The sequence below is a fragment of the Silene latifolia genome, chromosome 2 (genome assembly GCF_048544455.1).
Source record: "Silene latifolia isolate original U9 population chromosome 2, ASM4854445v1, whole genome shotgun sequence".
NCBI classification, from domain to species: Eukaryota; Viridiplantae; Streptophyta; class Magnoliopsida; order Caryophyllales; family Caryophyllaceae; genus Silene; species Silene latifolia.
The window spans coordinates 17,076,549-17,095,745 of NC_133527.1; the positions used below are offsets into that span (position 1 = coordinate 17,076,549).

Sequence of the window (19,197 nt, forward strand, 5' to 3'; positions counted from 1 at the left end):
CATGTTATCATCAACATAAGGAACCCAACAATTACCAATGCCCACAATTTTGTTACTAATACCTCATTTAGTACCATGGCTACAAATGCACAAAAGTTAAAAAAAGCAGGTATAGAAGAAAAGCTACAAGAGTACCAAAAGGTAAATGTAATGTGCATGCATAAAACCAAAATAGAAGAAAAGAGTAAGTGCACGGAGAAGTTATAAAAGTGAAAGAAACAGCGGAAAATTCACGTGGTACCCTCGAACTTTGCCATTTTGCACGTGGTACCCAACCTTTTAAGTTTGTGCAATACCATTCCAGGATTACAACAGTCTAAGTATGTACTACCCAGCTGGTGGTTACGCGTACTATTACGGAGGTATGAGCTATAGTGAGTATAGTCACAATACTGTTGTTAATTCCAAAATAACACAGATGCCCGAATCCCTAAACTGTAATGAGATCAGGCAAGAACTAACTTCACTTTAAAACATCAGAAACCGACATGCAAAGGCTTACAAGAGAACGGAAATATCAGAAACCGAACAAAAATATAAGATTGCAAATATCTTATACCACGATACTTGTTGGTTTGGCCGAGACAAATTTGAATGGTAATACTTAAAAAATCCGCTTTCAGGTTTTCTTCAAAAAAAAAAACACAAATTTCCACTCATGTACCAACCCCTGATAAAAAAAATTATACCAACCCATAATAGAAACACCAAAATAACCTAGAAATTGATTAAAATTGGAATAATCGCATGATGGTAATTGTGCACCTAGACATGCAAAGGTTTACAAGAGAATGGAAAAATATAGGCAGTTTTGTAAAAAAAAAATTGTGCTCGTTCCACCATCTATAAATATATTTATATATAATGGACCGCGCTCCTTTCTATTGGTATATTGCCGATTACTTCCGCTTAGCATTCCGATCGCATGTACAACAAGTTATGCTACTATTGCTAGCACACACTGAGTAATGGATGGAAAATTCAGTCAGAAAAAATGCAACCCTCGACACATCAATTCTCAAAAATGATGTGTTACATCACTTAAAAATGACTCTTAATACAAACGAACAGATTGACAATTTGACATAGCATGGTCGTCAGTCAAAAATTCAGTCAGAAGAAATACAATGCTAGACCTATAAAAGTTCTCGAAAATGCTGGTGCTACATCCACACATAGATATGACCCTTCATACAAATGAACAAATTAATATAGCATGTTCGTTAGTTTAAAATTCAGTTGGAAAAACTGCAGCTCATAACCTATCAATTCTTTAAAATGCCATGCTAATTCGACACACATACAAATGATTAGGTGTACAAATGAACAGGTTGATATAGCATGCTTGTCAGTTTAAAACAGTCTACGTGCAGTTCAGTGACTTCAGTTAGACAGTCTTTGCTCATTAAGTCAGCATACCAATTTTATTAGCCGAATGCACAGTACATATGGGTATGTAACTACGAAATAAAATTAAGCAAAAACAACAGACCCCAAAGGTTAAAACCTATGCTGATTGGGAGGTTGGCAGCTTGAATTACACTTACAAGAAGAGACAACTAAGAGAATCTACTCAAACATACCTATACACTTGTACAGTTTATGCATCTTAAACTCATGTCAATAAGATTGCTTCTTTTTTTTGCCTATATGGAGTAACTAACACATATTCCCTCCGTCTCAATAATTTGCTTACCTTTGACTAAAACACCTCTCAGTTAAAAAGAAAAAAGAAAAAGGTAAACACATAATTTATATGAGGGTGAATTGGTGCTGGTGGCGAAAATATCACTTGTCTGGCTGTCTCAACACAACAAAACCCACTCAATCTCGACAATCCATCATCATATAAGGTGATCTATCAGTAATACAAAATAACAATAAGATTGCTTTTTAAACCGCCAATATAAATTTCATACAGTATTATAGAGACTTTACATATGCGATAAATCATTATACGAGGTAGCCAAGAGCTTAGCGGTTTCTCTCAGGGTATTAAAATTAAGCTACTCACGCCACCATATCAAAGCCGATTTGTGAAGGTTTTAAAAGAAAAAAATGGCTTTCAGAATGCTAGTCAGTATATTTCACCCAATAATTTAGAACTTTCTAATAGACTGCACTAAGATTAGTAAAACCAGGGTTACCGGATTCGCAATTCGTTCAATTCGCTTTCTTAATTCTAATTCGCGATTCACTCAATTTAGCGAATTCAATTCGCTGGCGAATTACATTATTTTAAAATTCGGTAATTCGTCGAATCCAATTCGCAAAAGGATTATCCTTTTATATCAACAAAGCTAAAAAAAATCATCTTCCTGTCAGAAATCAAAATCAAATTAAAGCTAAATCTACAAATCTACAATAGTTAATCAAATCATTGTGCTTGGCTTCAAAGTTCAAACTTCAAAATAATCAGGTATCTTGTCTATACTTCAATTTTTCCTGATTTTTTTTAGTTTTTAGCATAATCATATAATTCGCTCATCTCAGCGAATTAAAAGCGAATTGGGACGAATTAAGATGAAAACGAATTGCGAATTAATTCGCAATTCGGAGAGGGGCGAGCGAATTAGGTAACCCTGAGTAAAACCTCCTAAACTAATTTTTTTTTTCTTGCACCGTGGATGTTGATGGAAGATAGATGAACCCTAATCACAATACACTCTAATCAACCTTTCAAGATACCCCCATCAACCTAAACAAACAACTGAAAATAAGCGAGTATATACTATTAGGAGCCGAATTATTATTATTGTACTGGGCTTAGTCCAATACCGTTTCATATTGAGGATTAAGTTGAATATGCTCTACCATTCTATTATTGCCGAGCTCAAGCTCGAGCTCCATGTCCAAGCTAACCTCGAGCCATCCAGCCCAGATCTCAGACTAAGTTTACACAGTTTTACACCCAGTTATTCTAGTACAACTTAGAACCATGACAAACAGCAGCAGCTTCTCATAGGTGATAATAATAGTCAAACTATCATGTTCAACCAAAAGAAAAAGACTGTCAAGGCGTTTCCCGAAGGCGATCTAAATTAAGTTTGGACTTCGGAGAGAAATAAGGGTTTTGAGCAAGATACTGCCGACATAAACATCGTTCATCTTGTCGATGTATTGCAGAATGCCTTTTTTTCTACAAATGATTGCCACCATTCATCTTGTAGAATGTAGATACTTTATTCTATAATGGTACTAGTTTTAAACCCGTGCAAATTGCACGGGATGCTATTTCAAATTTGTTAATATAATATAATGTAAATATTGAAGATAAATTATATTTGTAATTAGCGTAAATGATGTATTAAGGTCAATAAAGTAAGTAGTTATTTTAGTACAATATGTCTTCTTGTTAGCTAAATTTGATTTATAATTTGTCTTGTTAGTCGGTCGCCTTTAAAACCCGACATATATATGAATAACATAAAATTAGTAACGTTGCATGGGTTTGAATAGTTTATCAGACCGTTCAGATGTTTAACTTGTTTTTCATTTAGCTAGTCAAAGTCATGCACTTTTGTAGAACCCGTGCACGCGACAAAATGAAAATTTAAACCCATGCACATTTAAAATAAATACTTAGACCCGTACATTGTTAAACCTATTTTTTCATTTAGTTAATGTATTTCAAGCGAGATCATATTCATTTTGAAATACATCGAACGATATTAAAATTTTGCCTAAAATACTTCCCACATACTCATAAATATGGTAACATTTTAAATTTTTATTTGGCCCATAATTTAGTTTTTTTTTGGAGTTGCTTTTTATGGCAACGAAGCCGTAAATCATTAATATATTTTCACTTGTATATTTTCACTTATGTATTGAGAGAAAATTGACCTCACTTGTGAATACTCTACAAAATAGAAATGCATGTGTAGTGTGGAGTTAAATGGAGGGAGTATATTTCAAAAGAAGATAGCACTTTTAGTCCTCACTCATTAATAGCTATACAATATCAGTATCTCCTCATATAATTATATGCATATCCTCACCCTTAAAAATCCTATTATTTCATAGTCCTCACTAATTTCCACCGTTGATGATAAAAAGTCACTTCCTCCACCCCCCTTAAAAACCCTATTATTCCATAGTCCTCACTAATTTCCACCGTTGATGATAAAAAGTCACTTCCTCCACCCCCCCTTAAAAACCCTATTATTCCATAGTCCTCACTAATTTCCACCGTTGATGATAAAAAGTCACTTCCTGTGAGGGTACATACTACGCTCACAACTACAAACATCTATGTTTATCAATTCAATAAATCATCACTTCTTGTGACGGTGCCTCTCTCATACTAATCAAGATCATCGTCCCTCAGTCATTTACCTAGTTTTTTCGGCTGAAAAATGATAAAACAAAAGACGTCATAAACTTTTCTCTGACACGTATTCTGACCCAAACGCATCCGTTTAACAGGTTTATATGAAATAGTTATATGCTCACAGATAAGACATAGTCTGTATATACAATTATACAAATATACAATGGGCGCAAAATACATCACTTAAAATAATGATCAAAGTGTGGGCCAAATTAAGTACTCAAATTCAATTACTTTGAGAAACGGGTAAATTAGGTCGAAATTACTTTGAGAAACGGGTTTCAAAGATCTCCATATATATGATTTTTATACATATGTGACACCGTCTCACACAACAATTACTAAAATAGTGAAGTTAAAAATTGCACTTGACTACAAAATAAAAATACCAACAATAACTTTTTTTCACGCTTTAGGTAAATACGGAGTATAAATTTTGTGATAAATGTGTAATCACTCCCTCATAAATCATAATGTCATACTCATAAATTTAGACCTGTCAAAACTCGACCCGGGACGAAAATCCGACCCGCCCGACCCGATTTTTAGGGTTACAAACCCGGTTTTTTTGACCCGTGAGCCGTTTGACCCGAATACGAAATGACCCGTTAATTTAGGATCGAGATCCGACCCGAACGGGTCAACCCTTTTTTTTTTTTTTTTTTTGAAAAGACCCAGAGCGGGTTTATCAACTTTCATATAAATCAGTAGCGGCTAGCTCAGCGATACGACCCGGAATCGTTGTCGTCGAAGAGCAGACTAGTTCCCACCTTACAAAAGTGTGCTAGTTCATGAGCTACTGTATTAGACTTCCTACTACAAAAAGACCAAGAACAAGATTTAAAATAGCGACATAAAGATAAAATTTCTTCTATAATTGCGTGGAACTCGCTTCGCCCAGCTTGTCGATGTTTGAGTGCTTCAACAAGGACTTTGCAATCTCCCTCCATGCATACCTCTTGAACTAACCTCCTCTTCGCCCACTGCAAACCAATTAGCATGGCCTCTGCTTCTGCAACATGCGCCTCAAACTCGCCCCTCCGTCTCTCTGCCCATCCCCACTTGATAACTCCCTCTTCGTCCCTGCATATAACGCCAATACCCATTCCTTCTCCCTCAACCCTTTTGGTCAAAGGTAAATCAAAAATTTTATTAAAATATTAATATTTATATATTATATTTGAAAAAATAGTTAAAAAATTATTTTTTATTATTAAAAATTACAAACACAACTAAAAAGTCAATTTTATATAACTTTTATAATACTTAATAATAAAAAAATTATTACAAAAAATTTATTTTAATAATTATGTCAATATAATTAATGTAAACGTTGAATATGATTAAAATATTAATTTTAAATATATTTTACGTTTTTAAAAATTCTTTTTTTTAAGTAAAAAAATCATTTAAAAAAGACGTTATAAATTATTTCTTGACCCGTATTCTGACCATAACCCAACATGCGATCCGTATGACCTAACCCATTTCTGACCCGACCCGTAATCTGACCCAACCCGTATAACCCGACCACTCCGTAATTCATAAACCCTCATATTGACTCACTCTTCACCTTCGGCCGCTCACTATCATCTACACCTCCATCTCCATTATACAATAATTTCCATATTTTCATCACTTTCTCTCTTCCTCCCTTCTCTACTTCCTTCTCTACTTTATTCCAATATTTATTATTCCAATTAAATTATTAATTACCCAATAACCTACCAATATATTTAAGGAGATTTTTTTTTATAATAAAGGTGATTACTGATTCCTTTTTTTTTCATATAGTATTCATATTTGATACATGCAATTTCTTAATATGTATTTCCTATTCAGATAAATTATTTAAGCTTCGATATTATTTTGACTCGATTTTTAGAGTACTACTAATATGGTGATAGGTGTTCAGTTTTTTTTTTCGAACATTGCTTTTATTTTCGGAATTAGTATTTTCTAGCAATGGTTTTGGATTTTGAAACTACTGGAAATCATTTTTATTCAATACGGAGTATTATTAAGAATCATTATTTTAATTTTCATAGATTTTTCATCATTATTTTCCGCTTGATTAATTAAATTTGATTTATTAATATTTTCTACTGTGAATGGGTGTTTGTGGCCTTATAGCAGTTTGGTCTTCAAAGGTGTGATAAATATTTAATGTTATTATGATGATTATAATTTAATGGCCATTAATTAATGATTTGCAATTCTTAATCTTTTGTTTTCTTCAATCATCGTCAATCATCTACTCCTCACCAATGATGTAATTAAATCCTTCAGAAAACATGGGATCCTTAAATTCAGCAAAAATAACTACTCCTTTGAAAATTTGACTTTCAACCACAGGCTGACACATCAGCTCTGTGATTGTTTGTTTAATAAAGAGGATTATTTAAGCTTCGATATTATTTTGACTCGATTTTTAGAGTACTACTAATATGGTGATAGGTGTTCAGTTTTTTTTTTTTTTCGAACATTGCTTTTATTTTCGGAATTAGTATTTTCTAGCAATGGTTTTGGATTTTGAAACTACTGGATATCATTTTTATTCAATACGGAGTATTATTAAGAATCATTATTTTAATTTTCATAGATTTTTCATCATTTATTTTCCGCTTGATTAATTAAATTTGATTTATTAATATTTTCTACTGTGAATGGGTGTTTGTGGCCTTATAGCAGTTTGGTCTTCAAAGGTGTGATAAATATTTAATGTTATTATGATGATTATAATTTAAGGGTCCTGATTTTCGCAGTACACATTTTACTCATCTCAGTACAATATTGACAATTATACCCCTTTCATTTCTCCTTTCATTTTCCCTCTCTAGCTTCTCTCTAATATATTCTCTCTAATTTCAAAACTTCCTCTAATTTCAAACCTTCATCCCCGTCTAGTTTTACAAACCCACTATTCAAATGGTTGTTGTCGACATTGGGTAAAGGAATTCCCTGACCGACTAGATCGACGGATTTTTGTAATTTGTTTAATTTATGTATTACACTGTACACTTGCACAAATGCACTATATGTGATTGCCGCCCTGTACATTATTTCTTTACTACTTTGACCTTTTTTTATAGATGTACTACATATGTCTGCCTGATGAAAGGAATCCGGCGACCACCGTCCACCGGTAGTCCTTATCGCCGTTGATATTCGAATACACCAATATCCCCGCCATCCCAAATCAATTGACAATAATTAATTTGAACATAAACCCCTAATTAAAAAAAATACAAAACTATAATAAAGAGTCAATGTGTCAATTTAATTATTAATAATGGATTATTGAATAATTTGACGAAGGTTGAAGAAACTCGAGTATGTAACAATAGAGAGAAGGTAGAGAGAATTAGGTTGATATTTTTTAGTTAAGGGTAGAGAAGTGGAAAGTTTGGTGCAAAATGTACTAAGATGAGTAAAATGTGTACTGCGAAAATAAATTCCGTAATTTAATGGCCATTAATTAATGATTTGCAATTCTTAATCTTTTGTTTTCTTCAATCATCGTCAATCATCTACTCCTCACCAATGATGTAATTAAATCCTTCAGAAAACATGGGATCCTTAAATTCAGCAAAAATAACTACTCCTTTGAAAATTTGACTTTCAACCACAGGCTGACACATCAGCTCTGTGGTTGTTTGTTTAATAAAGAGGATTCAATTCCGTGCAATTTTTCTGGTCAATAACAGATTCAACGGATTCATCCTTAACCCAGAAAATAAAATTGCCCCAAATTATTGCATGCAATCACTTTAAACAAGAAAAACCCCAAATTATTGCATGCAATCAATTTAAACCTAAAAACTAAACCCTAAATTATTTAATTTAACTCACAATCAATAACCCAACGGATTCAATTCGTGATCGTCATTGTTGTCCTTAACTCACAATCAACAATCCAGCTCAGTAGTAAAAATATAGGAAAAAAAATCACAAGAATGAACAAGACAACTTACCTGCTACATGTTCGTATCAGACGAATTCAATTCGTGATCGCCATTGGTGTCCTTATCAACAATCCACCTTAGTATTTAACGCCATTGTTGCCAATCTGATAGGTGAGCTGCTTCCTCGAAAAAAAAAAGGAATTATGGTTATTGTTTTGGTTAGGAAAGGAGAGGAGAAAAGAAAACAAAGAAAGGGGGAAACAGAAAGAAAGGGGATATGAGGATACAGAGAAGGCAAGAATGAAAGGGGGTAAAATGGGCCTTCACCACATATTTACTCAGAGGTAAGCTGTTCTATCTCCACGTGATTGGCAACATGACCATTCTCATCAACACCCCTTTTCTGATATATAACTCAGATTTGATATATAAGAACAAAAAAAAGAGTTAAAACAACCTACACATGCCAATTATCGTCTAAATCTGAGAGTTCTAAGAGGATGGCGAAAAAGTATATCTAGTCCGATTCAGTAAACGCAATGGTAGTTACGAAACAGTCTTCTTGTTCTAAACAGAAGCTTCCATTTACAATTAATGCTCCTGCCAATATGGAGGAGTTGGACATATTGTTTAGAAACCATTCTAATGAAGAGATTATTGAGGCGATTCGGAGAATGAATCGGCGTGTACAATGGTATTGCCCTTGCTGCAGAAAATCGAAAGAAAATGCATGTGCCATCTCTTATGCCATTCAAACGTTCACCTATATGTATTCCTATTTAGATCTTTGTGAATGCAGCGTTGAAGTACGTGTGAACTATTGTAAAGTTATATTGTCCTCTAATGTAGAGGTCTTGATCAGGTAATTCAGATCAGGATTGGGACTGGGTCTATTAGTTGGCATGACTCTCTAGTCAGGTTGACTTGGGTCCAACTGGTTTGATGTTTTTCCTGCAGTTTGGCCCGGGCTGTGTGAGACAGTCTCGCACGTGAGATCAACTAATCCTTATGTATGTACCTTATTCAGCTATAGGATTAATGAGGTGGTCTCACATGTAGGAGTGTAAGACCCTCTCTGTAACACCCCCATACTCCAAGTGCCTTACCAGGACCGCTCAGGTATAAGGATGCCACCATCTCGGTTACCCGAGGCATGATAATCATAAGACAATGAAGAAACATACTTTATTAAATAAGTTTAAGTGATTACATTACAAACCCAACTGTACGTAAAATACAACTGTTCTCAAACTATAAACCAACTGAAAGGAACTGTTCTAATAAACACAGCGGAAGACTAAAGATTCTGATATGTGATGACTCCATCCCAGCTAGATCCCACGCGTATCCAAGATATACTGTCAAGCAAAATGCTCACCACCCCGAATGGATCACCACAGTTTTTAAAACATTTAAACGGGTCAGTACTAATCACACAACTTATATATATATCAACAAGAAGATACACATGCGACAGCCTTAACCGTCACACATACACACAATTACTCCAATCCCATCAATCTCAATCACCGACTGTCCACTGGACCAGCCCTGCCAGTGGGGGACCGCAACCGTTCCCACCTAAGCCCCGCTCCACATAACAGTGAGCGATAACCCTGTCCATTAATGTGCACATCCCCTTCCGTGGCGGGTTCCACGAAGGGCGAAACTAGGGCGTGAAGCCACTCCCGCAAGTGACTCCACTCAGCCGAGAACGCATCTCGAGAACCAGAGACAACAATCACAATCACAACCGTCACAACACAATTACGATGTTAATCAATAATCACAATCAACCACCGTCACAACACAATTACGATATTAAACAATCAATCTCAACACATCAACAATCATCCCATTATGGGACTAATACTGAGTAGGAAATCCTACCTGGAAAGCAACACAATCATCAGACGATCTAGCAGCTGTCTCAAAACCTCTCCTTTACAAATCCTTCTCCTATCACATAATCACATAATCACTACCAACACAACAAATCATAAAAACCCCCAATCCCAAAATTAGGGTTTAAACAAAGTCAACCAAACGCTATAAAATTGGTATGTAGGATTTACCCTTGACGCAAGGAACACTATGATGCAAAGAACAATGAAATCCGACACCTCCAGCTCCGGAATTTGTCAACAATGCGATTAGGATAATGAATGAACTTGCTTTCTCTCTTTAACAGTAAATTAGGTTTTTGTAAAAGTGTTTAGAATGATGACGACAAGATTATATATCTTAATCGCATAATTAACAAAACCCGAGAAAAACTCCCCGTAAACCGGCTACTCGATCGAGTAGCTAAGGTACTCGATCGAGTACCCCCCTACTCGATCGAGTGCCACAGCTACTCGATCGAGTACCCAACAGGTCAGAAACTATTTTATTTCGCAACTTACCCTTACTCGACAGAGTAAGGCCTACTCGATAGAGTACCCCAAGACTTATAAATACGGAGTATTACAGTCTTCCCTCCTTAAAAAGAACTTCGTCCCCGAAGTTCAACCCACACATAAAAACAAACATACTAACTCGATCAAGACACAACAACGTGGCTAAGAACTCAAAACAAAATTCCAACCCAAACATGAACTCGTAACACCAACTCCACTAACTATTCCTACCTCCACAACATGTCTCACGATATCGAATCAACTCCATTATATCTCTCTCAACACTAACTCCATACCCTACCAAGATACTCATAACATCAAACGGAATGTTACATTCTACCACCCTTAAAAGGAACTTCGTCCTCGAAGTTTACTCACACTCATAAACATCCTCGTCCAACTGCCAAGACTATCGAACTCATAACCATCATCATCCAACTGTCAACACTATCCAAATATTCTCACACTCCTAAACATCGAACTACTACCAGTCCGGTCATGACCTTTAACAAAATTAACCACAACACGAATCAACCTTTTATTCGACATAAAGACTCAAACTTCCAAATATATTACCATATGCACACCCATCAAAATCTCTTTTATCACATCCTACTCCTCTTAAGATAAATGTTACGTCCTCGTAACTCACTAATACTAAATCCTAGATACATCTCATTACCCTCTTTACCACCACATGTGCAAGACAACCGTTTATAAACCAAACACTCACCATGCATATATCTAAGGCTCTCTTACTTAAACAATTCTCATACTTTAATTCACTCATCAAACTACCTAACTTATACCTCAAAATCTTTAGCTTAACCCAAAACTTCAACTCTTCCACATTACCGCAACACGACATACCTCTCTATATAAACTATATAAAACTCCCATTGCCAAAAGCATAACTCACGATCCACACTTGTTACGTACACTCACACTAGATCCTCAAGTTCTTTCTTCCATTACCGCAAAACTCATACATAACTCGACATGGCACTAATTCCCCAACACCCTACACTCACTGTCTTCAACAAAGGATTATGAACCACCTGCATCTTTCGAATCATTACCACACATGTTCTACGACTCACTTGCCATTACCATGTCTACTGAAACCTTAACTAGAACAAGATCATAATTATTGTAACAACCTCTCACAACCGTGTCCCATTAACATAATGTCACTATACTATGACAACAACGAAAACATATACAACTCTATGTATATCATACTCTACCCTCATTCCCAACTTAACCAGGGAAAGAAAACATTAATAAACAAGACAACTGTCTATCTGCACAAACTGAAACTCACAGGGGACAACATCAAACAAAACAACAATCTATGTATAACTGCTATGTACTTTCGAAACTCGAATCATAATCATCCTGCCTACTCCACCACAACCGGTGACGGCATCACAACACCGCCACAAACAGCCACACCGTAGTGCGAAAATGCCCGCATCACAACACTATGTACCGTGCCCGGATCACCACCCGAGGCAACACAACCACACCGATAGACATCACAACCCATAAACACTGACTCAGCATAACTTTTCAGACAAGAAAAACTTACTCAAATCCACTTATTAAATCACCACGCAACATATGATATGGATAAACAGATAAGCATCTCATGAACATCATCTCTACCATTTCACGGAATACACATGTGTTATTAATACACACAAAATTATAACTAGCCATGTCAAATTAATCAAATTATTACCCTTTTGGATATCATTCAATTAGTATACCGTACCCAACATAAATTACAAAACAATCATATAACAACTTTATAATTATCACACCATACCACTTCTTGTGAGGTCAGAACCTCACACAAACATTTATATATAACATAGACCCATAATCACATCCAACCAATCAATCCTGATCACGTAAGTTACCACTCAACCAAGGTTACCTGTCACCCGAGCTTAACTCGCATACCCCTCATCACATTCTTCCATTCGCATGCCCAACACCTTCTGCCATACATAACCATATAGCTAACACTCACTATGAGAAACCGCCTCCCAAGACTATGTCTTATACTTCCTCACAACCATACTTATCAATTCAGTCTCTACAAAATCAGCCTCTTTAGAATTACCATCTCTCTAACATACCGTCACTCTTAACCATTAGTCAAAAACCATAACACTACCACTATCCGGACATTGAACCCTTTTCACTCATCTCTAAACATCACGATTTCTTTCCTATCTTTGGTTAACATCCCAAACAACGAACAACAAACCCATCAACAAAATTACCTCAACATTATTCCCAATACTATCTTATTTGTATTGTCATCCAACTCTCCACCAAATATCTCGTATCGTGCCAATACTCCACCAACTTCTTACTCCCTTAGTTCCTCGAAACTCATTATCAATCATGTTGTCCTGAAACTCTTATATAACCTTTAGCTAACATCCTCGTGACACTATCACACATTTCAATGATTCCTTACCTTTATATCACATAACTCCGGTGAATATTTTCCTCAACTTACTTTTATCCTTCTTTTCTCTTTACACTCAATAATACCAATTAATAGTTCAATTCCTTATTCCTTTTAGCTAACTCTTTAGAAATCCAGTTACCCCTTCGTTGCTCCTAAACTCAAGTTCCATTATTTTCTACCGACATCATCTCACTCTTTCTTACCACGGATCTTCTCTTATTATGCTATCACTCATACTTAACATAAATCAGTCCAGACCACCTCATGCTATTACTCACCCTGATCTCTCATGACTTACTTGCTCAAGGAAGTCACACATTAGTTTCCTTTCTTAATGAACCAAATCTCCCAATCTCACTCACTATCTGCAAATCTACGTCGCGACATGCCTCCATTAAGTTCGCTATATACCACTATTTCCAAACGACCTTTCATTACATATATTCTTACTCAACACTATTTCTAACCATCTCCCTCCATAATTTATTATACATCTCAGGTTGCTACTATCCACATCCTTTCTTTCACTCTTTTCATTCTCACGTTCCTTAAACTTACATCATGCCTTGCTCATATTCACTTACATTTTCATTACTCAACATACAATCATGTCACTCATCTCGTCTCACACAACATGCTCTATGCCTCAATTAAGTCTTACCAATCCCAACACATATAAATAATGTCCTCCCCACCGAACTCATACTCATCATAGGTGCCACTCTTTACACCACAAAATTGGGTAACTTACGCGTCAAGACCAACATACATGTAAAACAATGCATAAAGAAGCAAAATGACGCCTTTGAATTAAACATAATATGCAACGAAGTCAAAAGATAAGCATATGACCCAAAACAGGGGTCACTAGATCGAGTACAGGCCACTCGATCGAGTAAGGGACTTACTCGATCGAGTAGGTGAAGATCAGAAGAACGTAAAAAAAATTTACCAGGGACACTCGATCGAGTACCTGACGTACTCGATCGAGTACCCCCCTACTCGATCGAGTACCAAGGCTACTCGATCGAGTACCTACGCATTTCTCAGCACTGTCCAGTTTTCGTAAAACAGTCATAACTCACTCATTACTTGGTCTCCTTGGGCGTGTGACCTATCGTTAGAATCGTAAAAGAACAAGCTATCACCTCCAATTGGAATCACATCAAAATCATTTATGCATCTCAAGTTATAACAGTTTAAAGACAACCTCTTTATAATCGAAAAACACAACTACTTGATTTTACTTCCAAACAACTTAAACAACAACCAATCAAGCAAAACCAGTCCAAAACTCATAAAACCAGTATTTATAATCATATGTTACTATTTTCAAAAGCCAAGCAACAACATTAATCATGCTCATATAACATTCAACTTTCAATCATGTATTACCCGCATGTTTTAAATTTTCATAACTTTTCATGACACAAACTACACCCATACACTACAAATCCTATTTCCATGTTGCTAATACAACAACATTACAAATCCACTTTATCACATAAACACTTCCATAATCAAGAAATTCATATCCTTACGAAATTGCCACTTCATCTTTTCCAATCAATTCATCTAATTCAATCACATACTTCATCTAACAAGCACATATGATACGATAGTAGACAATTATACGAACTTAATATATAGCTTTACGCAAACAAAACTATGAAAACAAATCTTATCACACCCCCTAACCACATGTTATTAGGATTGCCTCATTATAAATCATTCATCTTACACATCATTATTCATCACATATAAACTATTTTCTTTTTCCACCACATCATTCGTCATTCTCACATACTTTTCTAACTATTCCAATCAACATGGTAAACCAAGTATCATCCAACATGCTTTCATTCAACAAAGATACAAAATCACCCTTATTCATGCCACACATCACCATATTGTTACACAATTCACAAGATAAACACATAGCGATCCCGACTCATATCCCATGGTGACCGGTTCAAAATTGTAGGGCGAGTTCGCGACTTTAGGACGTCTCCCAAGCCTTTGCATTAGCTCCTACAACCTTTACCCCGGGTTCATTTTAATTTGACTCCCTAGATTCATTAGGTTCATTGGTTACAGGTTTCAGGATCGTCGCTCTGATACCATTTGTAACACCCCCATACTCCAAGTGCCTTACCAGGACCGCTCAGGTATAAGGATGCCACCATCTCGGTTACCCGAGGCATGATAATCATAAGACAATGAAGAAACATACTTTATTAAATAAGTTTAAGTGATTACATTACAAACCCAACTGTACGTAAAATACAACTGTTCTCAAACTATAAACCAACTGAAAGGAACTGTTCTAATAAACACAGCGGAAGACTAAAGACTCTGATATGTGATGACTCCATCCTAGCTAGATCCCACGCGTATCCAAGATATACCTGTCAAGCAACTGCTCACCACCCCCGAATGGATCACCACAGTTTTTAAAACATTTAAACGGGGTCAGTACTAATCACACAACTTATATATATATCAACAGTAAGATACACAGACAGCTTAACCGTCACACATACACACAATTACTCCAATCCCATCAATCTCAATCACCGATCGTCCACTTTGGACCACCGCCTGCGATGGGGGACCGCAGCCGTTCCCACCTAAGCCCCGCTCCACATAACAGTGAGCGATAACCCTGTCCATTAATGTGCACATCCCCTTCCGTGGCGGGTTCCACGAAGGGCGAAACTAGGGCGTGAAGCCACTCCCGCAAGTGACTCCACTCAGCCGAGAACGCATCTCGAGAACCAGAGACAACAATCACAATCACAACCGTCACAACACAATTACGATGTTAATCAATAATCACAATCAACCACCGTCACAACACAATTACGATATTAAACAATCAATCTCAACACATCAACAATCATCCCATTATGGGACTAATACTGAGTAGGAAATCCTACCTGGAAAGCAACACAATCATCAGACGATCTAGCAGCTGTCTCAAAACCTCTCCTTTACAAATCCTTCTCCTATCACATAATCACATAATCACTACCAACACAACAAATCATAAAAACCCCCAATCCCAAAATTAGGGTTTAAACAAAGTCAACCAAACGCTATAAAATTGGTATGTAGGATTTACCCTTGACGCAAGGAACACTATGATGCAAAGAACAATGAAATCCGACACCTCCAGCTCCGGAATTTGTCAACAATGCGATTAGGATAATGAATGAACTTGCTTTCTCTCTTTAACAGTAAATTAGGTTTTTGTAAAAGTGTTTAGAATGATGACGGCAAGATTATATATCTTAATCGCATAATTAACAAAACCCGAGAAAAACTCCCCGTAAACCGGCTACTCGATCGAGTAGCTAAGGTACTCGATCGAGTACCCCCCTACTCGATCGAGTGCCACAGCTACTCGATCGAGTACCCAACAGGTCAGAAACTATTTTATTTCGCAACTTACCCTTACTCGACAGAGTAAGGCCTACTCGATAGAGTACCCCAAGACTTATAAATACGGAGTATTACACTCTCGCGTAAATTTTGGATTATTAAATCATAGCGATTCAGCATTAGGAGTTCTCTATTCTAAAATTAGTACCTTCCAACTCTACTCCAGACCAAGCAAATTAAATAAGACAATATATAAACTCCAACGACATATGAACAATTCAAAATTTATATAGCCAGGCGGGTAATTTATAGAGCACCAGCAACATTTAAAAAAAAAAACATTAATTCACCACAAAGGAGAGCCAAAACCATCATCTCCATTTTCGGATACCCTAAAATCAATAACGACCTACCAATTAGAACACAAAATCTAAATTACCCACCAAACTATATTAATCAAGATTATAACTTTAAAGTCATCAACCATGAAAAAAATGAAAATAAAAAGAAGACAAAAGTGGACAAATCACAAAACACTTGTGACAGCGAGGGAACTACGGAAAGTAGAGTGTCGGTAGAAAGTCAAGCGAGGAACATGAGGAATACTTTTATAGCAAGGAAGTCCAGGCTATTTTAAGAGTTGTATAGAATAATTTGTCCAATTTATTTCAAGTCTTTTACATAATAAAAGCACAGTCCGGCGCCCAAAACAATTTTTTCTTGCCTCCTCGAAGAGGCATTTCAGTAAAGCCTTTGGAGAATAATATTCTGTTATATAAGCTTAAACACCATATAATTCAGAAAATGACCCAACCAATATGATATAAAGAAATATATCAAAACATGATAGCTAAATTAAGCGGTGAAACAACACACCAATCCTAGATTTTTGGCATCTACCTGATCTAAGAGATGGTCCTTGGCCACCGTAGTTCCAGTCACGTGAACTACTTGGACTGCGAAGTGCCTGTGATAGAAAAAGCAGGAAAGGAACCCAAGAATCTGAGGTGCGTGTTTGAATAGCTAAACCTTAAACTGATGAAGCAAAGCTAAGAAAAGTACCAAAACCTTACAACCTTGACAGTGAAACAACCGTCATAATCTTACCTCCGAGCTTATTGATTTAGGAGTAACAAAATTTTCAATTCAAGATTCAGGATTTAGACGTGGCCAATTTCGATTAGTTTAGCTAACAATAAAACTCAATATCAGTACTATTATGGTTTTTACGGTGAAACGAAAAAACAAGTTACTGAAGCAGAGTCTATAATGAAGATAAAAAGAAAGTACCTGAAATAGAATCTGAGAGGCCTCAGATGTAAGAGTGTTTTACAAAACAATTGAAAGTTTTAAAAGTGAAGCACACCTCAGAGTAGGTCTTTTCATCAGTGAGCATGACATATTTGATTAATTGTTACCTGCTCACCATGTTGCTTGATGTTGTGTAGCAATCTTAGCCACTGTAACTTCAAAGAGCTTTCAATTGATGATAGTCTGCTCAGATATGAATGTGGGTTACCCTAACAAGGAAATAGAAAAAATTTCTTCTGTTAAAAAATAGCACCGATATCTCCAAGGGCGAATGAGTTGAAGCTTAGCCTTGCAAATTCATCATCAGATTACGCTTTTTATCTCCATAATGCTATAACCAAATGATTGACAAAATATAAAGAATTCCAATAAGACTGAAAGGGGCCTCTTCTTTTAGTCTGAAACTACCTAGGTCTAAAAAAGCAGAGCTAAACTTAGATGCTATACTTAAGTTTATGCAAAAAAATCTTCCTAAAGCCTGAAGTCAGAACCTACCAACTCGGAAACAAATAGTCTTTCTCAACTTCTTTATAAACTATAGAAGTTGACAAGCTGTGGATGCACAACCACAAAATCAAATCTTTAGACCTCCTTGCTCCTCTCCAATATCGCCATCCTCCTCTCACTCGACGAACTAATCAAAACTCATTTGTGCTTTCATTTTTTTTAAATCAGTTGGTTTGAGAGAAGACATGTACCCCAATCGCTTTATAAAAGTTCCAGCAAAAGAACAGTTTGTTTGGATCAGCAACTCATATCTGGGCAATACAATTTGAAAAACCCGCAATGTCTCTCAAATTAGGATCAACATTACTAATCCTTTCCTCCGGATGCATAACCACATTAAAATCCCCTAAAATAAGCCAAGGATTAACAGGAGTTAAGAAATGAAGATTGGACTAAAGATCTTGCCTAACAGTAGCACTGTTAGAGACATAAGCAAAAGTAATTTCCCGGATAACCGAGATCTATGTACACGCTACGTATTGATCGCCATTCTTGATCACCATTGTTGTTGAAAGACAAACACCAGATTCTTTAGGGCAAATCTGGTAAAATGGCAAATGACGATTTAAAAAATATAAACAGAAAGACAAACAAAAAACACAAAAATAACCCAAAAAATAAAATCGAATAATAAAGGCTGCTTTTTTTAGCCACAAATTATTACATGCAATCAATTAAAACCTAAAAAAAAAACCCCAAATTATTAAATGCCATCAATTTAAACTCACATGTGGACTTATTGAGTTTCTTCAGAATACATTAAAAGCACTTTTACGCTATGTTAAACGCTGTAGTAAAACTCTACTTTCACATAAATCTTATTTCTCATATGACCGCACTTCTTGAGCTCGAATAACTCTAAAAATATAT

The 19,197-nt window shown here is 36.0% G+C and overlaps 1 pseudogene; it reads right to left on the reverse strand.

Annotated features, from left to right (window-relative positions):
- The window catches only part of LOC141642363 (putative NAD(P)H dehydrogenase (quinone) FQR1-like 1), a 37,985-nt pseudogene extending 19,235 nt beyond the window's left edge, over window positions 1-18,750 (reverse strand).
- Between the last annotated feature and the right edge of the window lie 447 nt (window positions 18,751-19,197).